General features: G+C 45.8%; 1 long non-coding RNA gene across 1 annotated transcript; it reads right to left on the minus strand.

Moving 5' to 3' along the window:
- Nucleotides 1-2,508: 2,508 nt before the first annotated feature.
- LOC122462916 lies at nucleotides 2,509-8,917 on the minus strand. Its single transcript, XR_006285821.1, has 3 exons — nucleotides 8,803-8,917; nucleotides 4,665-4,730; nucleotides 2,509-2,538 (listed from the first exon to the last, which is right to left on the minus strand). It is a non-coding gene; the product is annotated as an uncharacterized LOC122462916 (long non-coding RNA).
- Nucleotides 8,918-9,423: the final 506 nt, after the last annotated feature.

A 9,423-nucleotide genomic window follows, 5' to 3' on the forward strand; every position in this document is an offset into this window, starting at 1 on the left:
ATCAATTACACTCAGCTGCAAAATGGGACCCCTTGCTAAGCTTGACCTCTGTTGCTGATGCTCCTCCAAATAGCTCCTTTCCCAACAGAAGCATGAAGGGGAATGCCAAACCAGAAGCGAAGCTTGGCTGGGCCTCTCAGCACGTCTGTGTATTTACTGTAGAGCAGAGGCCAAGAGGGGAATTTTGTCTGAGCAGGTGGGGCATGGGTGCAATAGGCTATGCGCACAAAGGCTCTTCCCTGAGGCCTGCTCAGGTTCCAGAAAAGCACTGCCCTGAAATACCCTTGTCTTCCTTATTGCTTTATAATGTCAAACCCAGTGATGGCGCATCCATCCTCCCAACCTTATACAGGGCTCTTCAGGCCCCCTTTTTCCCCTTTATACACCCATTCTCTCAAGGCCCTGGAGCATGGAGACTTTCCTTGGATGAGGAGGGAAGGAAGGGGTTTCCCCCCTCAAAGCTGTCCTGCCTTGGCCACTGTAGCGGGGAAGTGGGATGTTCCTTTCGCAATGTTCCAGCCTTCCTGGGGCTGGCAAGAGCCTGGGGATGGAATGGGTCTCTCTCCCTCTCTCTGGCAATAGTTAGTTTTCACAGTTCAGTTTCCTTCTCTAGCCAGGTGATTTTCTCACAGTTAATTGCCACCCCCTGGTTACACCTGGGCAGCTTAGTGGTACCCCGGGCACAACTCTCACCTTTATATCTATAGTCCATCCGGAAATCCCAAACTAGGTTCAAAGAACATTTGGTTGCAAAGTCATGTGCTCCAAAGGTGGGAACTGCCAGATTTACAGCTGCTTATGCGACCTTGAGCCAATCCCCTGGTGCACATGCCTTATGGTACAGTCGCTAATTCCATGATCACATGCTAGAGGTTCAGAACTTGGACACATTTGGGTGAATTTTCACAGGAGCAGCCAAAAGCAGGTCCCTGACATGAAGGTCACCCCCCCGCCAAAGTTCGAGTCCCTGCTCCAAGAGTCTGGGGCGCCAGAGCTCCCAAACCAACCGGTTGTCAGCATTTTTTTAATATGGGCAAAACAATGCGTTCTCCCCTAGCCTTGCTCTCAGAAATGGCTGAACTATTTGAGCTGAAACTTTCCAAAAACAGTCAGCCTGGGGCAGACACCCAGCATGGAAGATTTCAGCTCAAACAGTTAAACTCTGGCAACTGTCAGCAGGGTCTTAAAATGGGAAGGGTTGGACAACCTTAACAAGAGACGTCACTACCTGCGCTGCATGTAATAGAAAAAGTTGTTAAAGTGAGTCGAGTGCTATGTCAACAGCCTAGGAGAGCGAAGTCGCCTGAGCTCTCCAGTGCCGTCACCTCTCCCCTGCTCCTGCAGGATGTTTTTATTTTTAATCTGATGGGAAGCTTTTTTTGTTTTGTTTCGTCACCAACTTGGCAGGTGAACATTGAAATTCTTGCCCAGGCCGGCAGAGCCCTTGCTGGGTGCTGCACTCTGCGAAGAGGCGGAACGCCGCTGCAGGGAATGCTGCGGGGTAGGGCTCACACCGTGTCCTACAAGCATATGAAATGCAAAAGATCCTGTTTTTCGTCATTTCTTCCTGAGGTCTGGGAGGCAGGTGGCGTGTGGGGTGAAAGAGAGGAGAAGCAGGCTTACTTCCGACACAAGGTCGTCACCTGGGTGTGGTATGTCACCCTGAGTTTGCACTGCTTCCCTAACCTCGCTGTCTCTTTGGAGGCTCTTAACATTTCTGGGTAGCCCAGGGAGCAGAGGTATCCAGCCCACTTTCTACTCCAGGTTTCCTCCGCAGCAGCAAAAGATGCCAAATCTGAGCCAAGCAAGGAAAGAACTGACATGTAGATGCCACTCGCTGCTCTTCTTTAGGTCTCTGCTCACTGGTGTCAGCCTGCAAATGTTGGTATCACGTTGCCCTTCCACCGGTCCCATCAGCTACGTACTCCTTTTCTTTTAGGTTTCCATTAGGAAATCTAGAGTGCTAAACACATTGCGTCCTATGGAGTGCAGATTTCAGTGACCGAGTTAACTGGAAAGCCCTTTTCCATAGAGTTTATTGATATACATGAGTTCTCCCAACAAGAGAGTTGGCTGGATAGCTGGCCAGCACAGATAATGCAGGGAACATTTTCAGCCACTAATGCTCCTCTTGACTCAGTGTTTTTACACTGAGGTCTACACAACTGGCCCAGCTTGCCCTCTGGAAACCTGCTGATCTACACCAGCCAGGGAGCTAGGACGAAAAAATCCACAGAGGCTGAGAGCAGGCAGGGCCACTCAATGAGTGGTGGCAATGCTGGAGGAAAGACTTCAGTGCAATGTGCCTAGCACGTGCTGTTCAGCATGGAGGATGTGCAAACATAGTTCACGTTGGTTGAATGCTCAGGTTCAGAGAGGTTGTGAAGTGCACAGCATGGATCCACGTGACTCTGTGTTGCATTTTTAGGGATTCATTATCAGACGAATGCCTCGCTGAAGAGCAGACGAGTACGTGTTCCTCACTTATCTCCTTCTTCATTTTCTTGGTCACCTACATTTCTGATCTTTGGGCCTCTTCTGAAAAACAACCATAGGAATAGAGAATGAAAGGATGCATTGGTAACTCACCAAGTCCTACTGGAATCATGGGGCAGTTCGGAGATTTAAGAGCAACACAGGATTCAAGAAGAAGGAATGGATTCAAGCTATGATTGACCTACCCTACTCAAGAAGGGGATTTTACAGTTAGGTACAGAAATGCCGGTCTAGAGTTCTTTCTGTGATGGTGAATAGACTTCCTAAGTGCCCATCAGTGCCGTTCTGTGGGTTAGTGAGGATATGCTGGGTGGCCATGTGAGAAAGCCAGGTTAATGTATGTGTGTGTGTGTGTGTGGCACCATTCACATTGTTAGTGATTACTAAAGCTGGTTAGAAAATGGGGATTTTTCCATGGAAATTTTGTGCTGCGGGTGAAAAATCAAAATCTTAAATATAGATATTTCCCATAAGGCACCATGGTCTCCTGTCTTGGTGAAGGAAGGCAGTGGATAATGGGAGATGAAGTCGGGCAGGGGAACCTGGTCCATAGAGGAGAATGGGAGCAGCAGGCACTATGGTGGCATTTCAGAATAAAAGTATTTCATTTTGGGGTGGTCAGTTTTCAATGAAAAAAGCAATTTTGGGGGCAGAAACAGACAATTTTTGTGAAGAATTTAATTATTCAAAATCCCAATTTTCCATTTAAAGCAGCTGGGATGGAAAATGTCGGCCGGTCCCAGTGATTACCACCCTATCGTGTGGCTCCATGCATCAGAGAGAGAAGAGATCCCAGTGGCAATGGTGGTGCATGGCGATTTTCCATCGGTGGGAGCTACGTGCCTGTGGTAGCTGTAGTCTAAGGGGTCACTGCTGCAAAGTGGTAAGTGCACAGCCCTGATCCAGTGAAGCACTTTAACACCTGCTTACCTTGAAGCAGAGACGTGGTCTTATTAACATTAACAGAACCACTCAGGTGCTTAAAGTTAAGCATGTGTTTAAATACTTTGCTGCGTCAGGGCCTGAGCGCTCAGCCTGTGCAGGACTGAGCCCTAACAGGGGAGGCCAGCAGAATTCCCAATGCTTTAAAAACTAACTGGGACAAATTCTGCTCTCTGTTACACCTCCTGGGACCGCCCAGCAACCCCACACCCAGCCACAAGGCGGTGCTGGCAGGTGAGTCACTCTGTGAATGTGGGGCTGGCTCAGGGGTGGGGCCCTATAACAAAGGGGCACAGGGGAGCTGTTACCTTGGGGCCAGCTTCATCCTCCTCCCCTCTCGCTCGCCTAAGGGGACAGCATGCTGGCCTCAACGTGCTGCCATTCTGACCTTGGCTGAGAGCCCCCTGGCATCTCCAGGGTGTTTGGCCCTTTTGGCCTTCCTCCTGAGCGCTGCTCCCTGGCCGCTGTCCCCAGTGCCCTGGCTGGCATGGATGGCAGCTGGGGAGGGTCACAGACTCCATCCCTAGTGAGAAGAAAGCTACACAGGTCTGATGGCCTTTAGATGACCTGGTGGCCAAGGGGTCATGTCCTTCTCACATCTAAGTGACCTGGAATGGAAAGGTCAAATGTTCATGGGGGTGGGAGGTGTCTCTTGCACCCAGCCACCCATAATGAGGACATGTCCTGGACTGCAACAGGCGCATGGTATTGCCTCGTGCTAGCCAGCGAGCCACCCGTTGTTAGACACACAGCAGCAACAGCCATTCTACCTGCAGTGTGGGGAGGGCTTTTGTCCCTCCACAGAGTGTCCCTTCAGGTCAACATGCCTGGCAGTCTAGTTAGCTCCCAGGGTGTTGGCTCTGGGGTGGTGTTGGCACAAGCCCACACGGAACAAGTTACACCCGGTAAACAGCTTTGGGTGGTGGCTTTTACTAACAAAGTGCTCAGCCAGGCTTCACCTGAAACAAAGCGGACAAGTGCGCGGCCTGATTAAAGCTCCCAGGGTAAAACAAGGCGGGGTCTCCTGGTTTATAAATAACAACAACGTCAAGCTAAAATTAATGACAGGCCCTTATCTGCAGTTGTATCAAGGCAACTCTCAAAGCAAGCAATCCCAGAAGCACGCAGGTGAAAATACCTCTTGAAACTTGATGACAGAGTAAATCATTGATCTGCTGGGCTGCAGTGTCATAGCAAGCTCATGGCTATAAAATTTGATAACTTACGTTGCAGCTTCCAAATTGCCCTTGTTCCACGGGCATGGGGAACAGCATGGCTGCTTTCCACGGGCACTACAAGTAACAGGGATAAATAAAAACCAAGGTGAAAACATCTGTAAGCAGTTACTGGTGCCTTTTTTGTAATAGCATCTGATTCAGAAAACCTCCTCAGTGGGGACAGGGACAGCACCCCAGCAGCAATGCTTTTGTGGGTAGGAGACAGTGAAGCATCAAAACATTCTGAAAAATCTCCATTGAACGGGAGTGCCTGGGGAGCAGGGAATGATTTTCAGTCAGGGAACGTCCATAAACACTTCAGAGGGGCAGCATGGCTGAGTGCCTTGGACTCAGAAGACCCTACTTCACTCCCAGATCTGACCCTCACTGATGTGTCCTTGGTCCTTGTCGTTTTCCCTGTCTGTGCTTCTGGTTTCTCTTTGTCTGTTTCGATTGTGAGCTCTCTGGGGCAGAGACTGTCTCTCAGCAAGTGTCTGTACAATGGGGCTCTCTGTTGTCACTGTAATAATACAGCTCGTTGTTCTGAGTCTGTACAACATCCAGCACCATGCGGCCCTAGGCCAGGACAGGTGCTCCTGGAGCAACCACGACACAAATTAATAAAATAATAATAACTGTTACTGACAATGAATAGAAATTACCCTTTCCATCAGAAATTATTAAAAGGGACATTGTAATGTGTACACTGTGCATAGACAGACTAATCTGCATACATGTCATTGTTTTTATTCTGCTTTAGATTCTGCTTGTGACCAGTGTTATAATATCACCTGTAAATAGATTTAACATCCTATAACAATGTTACTTAGATTTGCCCAGCTCTTTGGTGCAGGGACTGTCTTTGTTCTGGCTCCAGGTGGTCCCAGTCCTTTATGGGGCCCTGAGGTGTGACTGGAATACAAACAAATAATATAATTCCTGTCTTGTGCCTGTTTACACCGGGGCTAAATTTGCACCAGTATCTCTACAGCAATTATAGAGCATCTCATAAGATTTTGAAAGCAAATTCTTCTAATTCTTAGCAAATTCTTGTAATTATTAGCCTCTTTTGCTTACACACTTTGAGGGTTCACACACCTAAATTAGCCATGTCCAAAGCATAAACACCTTTGCAAACTTGGGACAATGTATTTCCTTAGCCTATGATTTTTCCCCCTTCAATATCTCTGTACCTAAAATTGGGATAAGATAGACTATAAGGTTGAAAGCTAGTTGGATTTTTATAAATGGATATTGTTTGGCTATAAAATGTGTAAAATCATTGATCTATATGTTCACCATTCATACTGTTATAATCACAAATGTGTTAAGTATAGTTAAGGTTAGGTTGTAAACGATGAACTTTATATATATACAAAATTTAATAAAAATCGAAGTGGGAATTAAGAAAAAAACAAAACACCTTGACCAACTGTGCCATTTCAGGCAGACATTTAAATAAATGTGGAGTAGTTTGGAAAAGTTCAAAATTAAAAGAGGATAAACTCACAGCAAAATTGTTGTGTGTTTTAAATTGTAAGAGCCAGGCATGTTTTGCTTATATTCAGCATGAGCCATGGGCTTGGATAGAGTGCAGCAGGTGGATTCCTAGATTCCAAGGCCAGAAGGGACCATGGTGATCACCTGGTCTGACCTCCTGTATAACACAGGCCAGAGAAATTTCCCAAAAATATCCCTAAAGCAGATCTGTTAGAAAAACATCCAATCTTGATTTTAAAATTGTCAGTGCTGGAGAATCCACCACACCCCTTGGCAAGTTGTTCCGATGGTTAATTACTCTCACCATTAAAAATGTATGCCTTATTTCCAGTCTGAATGTCTATAGCTTGAATTTCCAGCCATTGGCTTGTGTTATACCTTTCTCTGCTAGACTGACAAGCCCTTTAATCCCCACATAGGTAGTTATAGACTGTAACCAAGTTACAAACAGTTTCTACCCCCTGGGAAGCTTTTACTGGTTCTACCACTATTCCCTATTATCTGGACTGAAAATATCTCTTCCAACTGGTCAAAGCTTTCAAACAGGTACAAACCATGTATGTGTGACCGCACCAGTTAACCACATACAGTGCGTGTATAAGAGCAAACTGCAATTTGTTGATTCACCGAGTTTATCCCCATCATCTCTTTATGGCTGTTCTCCTTCACTGCACATATATGGCTGTTATTAGCATCAAAGAGGTGAACACCCTCCCCACCCCCCATTTGTTTAAATAGGCCATTTATATGGATGTTCTAAGTTTCCAGTTGCTTGGCCTTTCACTAGAGCTGGTTTAAGCTTGTTGACTTTTCTTATTTGCACAAGTTGCAACTGCTGGTGGATGGTTGTTCACTCAACATTCCCCATCTAGGAGCCAGGCTGTTCGAAGGGGATTCAGCTCCATAAGAACGTAAGAGTGGCCATACTGGGTCAGACCAAACATCCATATAGCCTAGTGTCCTGTCTTCCGACAGTGGCCAATGCCAGGTGCCCCAGAGGGAATAAACAGAACAGGTAATCATCAAGTGATCCATCCCCTGTCGCCCACTCCTAGCTTCTTGCAAACAGAGGCTAGGGACACAATTCCTGCACATCCTGGCTAATAGCCATTGATGGACCTATCTTCCATGAACGAATCTAGTTCTTTTTTTAACCCTGTTATAGTCTTGGCCTTCACCACATCCTCCGGCAAAGAGTTCCACAGGTTGACTATACGTTGTGTGAAAAAATACTTCCTTTTGTTTGTTTTAAACATGCTGCCTATTACTTTCATTTTGTGACCCCTAGCTCTTGTTTTATGAGAAGGAGTAAATAACACTTCCTTATTTACTTTCTCCACACCAGTCATGATTTTATAGACCTCTATCATATTCCCCTTAGTCGTCTCTTTTCCAAGTTCAAAGTTCCAGTCTTTTTAAGCTCTCCTCCTGCGGAAGCCGTTCCATACCCCTAATCATTTTTGTTGCCCTTTTCTGAACCTTTTCCAATTCCAATATATCTTTTTTGAGATGGGGCGTCCACATCTGCACACAGTATTCAAGATGTGGGTGTACCATGGATTTATATAAAATCAATATGATATTTTCTGTCTTAATATCCATCCCTTTCTTAATGATTCCCAACATTCTGTTCACTTTTTTGACTGTCACTGCACTTTGAGTGGATGATTTCAGAGAACTATCCACAATGACTCCAAGATCTCTTTCTTGAGTGGTAACAGCTAATTTAGACCCCACCATTTTATATGTACAGTTGGGATTATGTTTTTTAATGTGCATTACTTTGTATTTATCAACATTGAATTTCATCTGCCATTTTGTTGCCCAGTCACCCGGTTTTGAGAGATCCTTTTGTAGGTTTGCAGGCTGCCTGGGACTTAACTATCTTGAATAGTTTTGTATTATCTGCAAATTTTGCCACCTCACTGTTCACCCCTTTTTTCAGATCATTTATGAATATGTTGAATAAGACTGGGCCCAGTACAGACCCTTGGGAGACACCACTATTTACCTCTCTCCATTCTGAAAACTGACCATTTATTCCTACCCTTTGTTTCCTATCTTTTAGTCAGTTACCGATCCATGAGAAGACCTTCCCTTTTATCCCATGACAGCTTACTTTGCTTAAGAGCCTTTGGTGAAGGACCTTGTGAAAGGCTTTCTGAAAATCTAAGTACACTATATCCACTGGATCCTCCTTCTCCACCTGCTTGTTGACCCTCTCAAAGCATTCTAATAGATCGGTGAGGCATGATTTCACTTTACAAAAACCATGTTGACTCTTCCCCAACAAATTATGTTCATCTATGCGTCTGACAATTTTGTTCTTTACTGTCTTTTCAACCAGTTTGCCCATTTTCAATTTACAATGTCATTTGAAGAACACGCAATGTAGAAATGGTCTGTCTCTCTGTCTGTCTGCTTGGAGTTCCTGCTCCCCAGACTCACTACAATCCTGCCGACATGTTAGAAAACATTTCCAACCCCGCTGTTAATTCATTCTAAAGCGTCTTATAGATTAAAATTGCATCTAGCGGTGCTAAGTGCTTTTATTTGTGGGAATGCCCAGTGGCTTTGGCAAGAACTAATGCCAGACTCAGTGGACTCTTCTGATAAACAGCTGTGTGAATGGCCATGTTTGACGTACCTTTCCGCTGGAAGGTTTGCCAGATGGATGATAGCGTGGGAAAGAACAGGCCCCTTCCCTGTGAGGGGTTTAATGCTCTTCTGAAGTTGAGTAAAGCTTTCAGATATTTCCCAGCCGCTGGAATGTTGCTTCTCTAGCCCATAGGTACCATGTGTGCTTTCCCACAGTTGTAGGTGAGTTAAAAGCCTAGTTCCTTAAAGGGGACCTCGATGTTGAATGAGTACCAGAATATCCAGAAGATCAAGCTGAAGGCCAGCAGCAGTGCTCCTGAGTAAATAAAGAAGTCCCAGTAGTCCAGATTGGCAAAAATCCCCAAGAGGAGGATGATCAGTCCGGCCACGTCACATATAAAAGCAATGATGAATATTCCAGCACACCTGCCCATGTGTGTGGAGAGGACCATGGTGAAATCCGACCACTGGGAGACCTTCAGCAAGGACAACAGCTCAGCTGCAGCATTGTGGCTTATAGTCTCTCCCTTGCCCTCTCGCTCTCTGCCAGGAGGAAGTACAAATGTCACAACACACCTTTAAGAACAATAGGGAGGTAATGCAAGATAATACTTTAGCCACGTCGTGGCTCTGTAATGACTCCACCCCTAAACACCTGGCACTAACATCA

The sequence above is a fragment of the Chelonia mydas genome, chromosome 14, assembly GCF_015237465.2.
Source record: "Chelonia mydas isolate rCheMyd1 chromosome 14, rCheMyd1.pri.v2, whole genome shotgun sequence".
Lineage (NCBI taxonomy): Eukaryota > Metazoa > Chordata > Testudines > Cheloniidae > Chelonia > Chelonia mydas.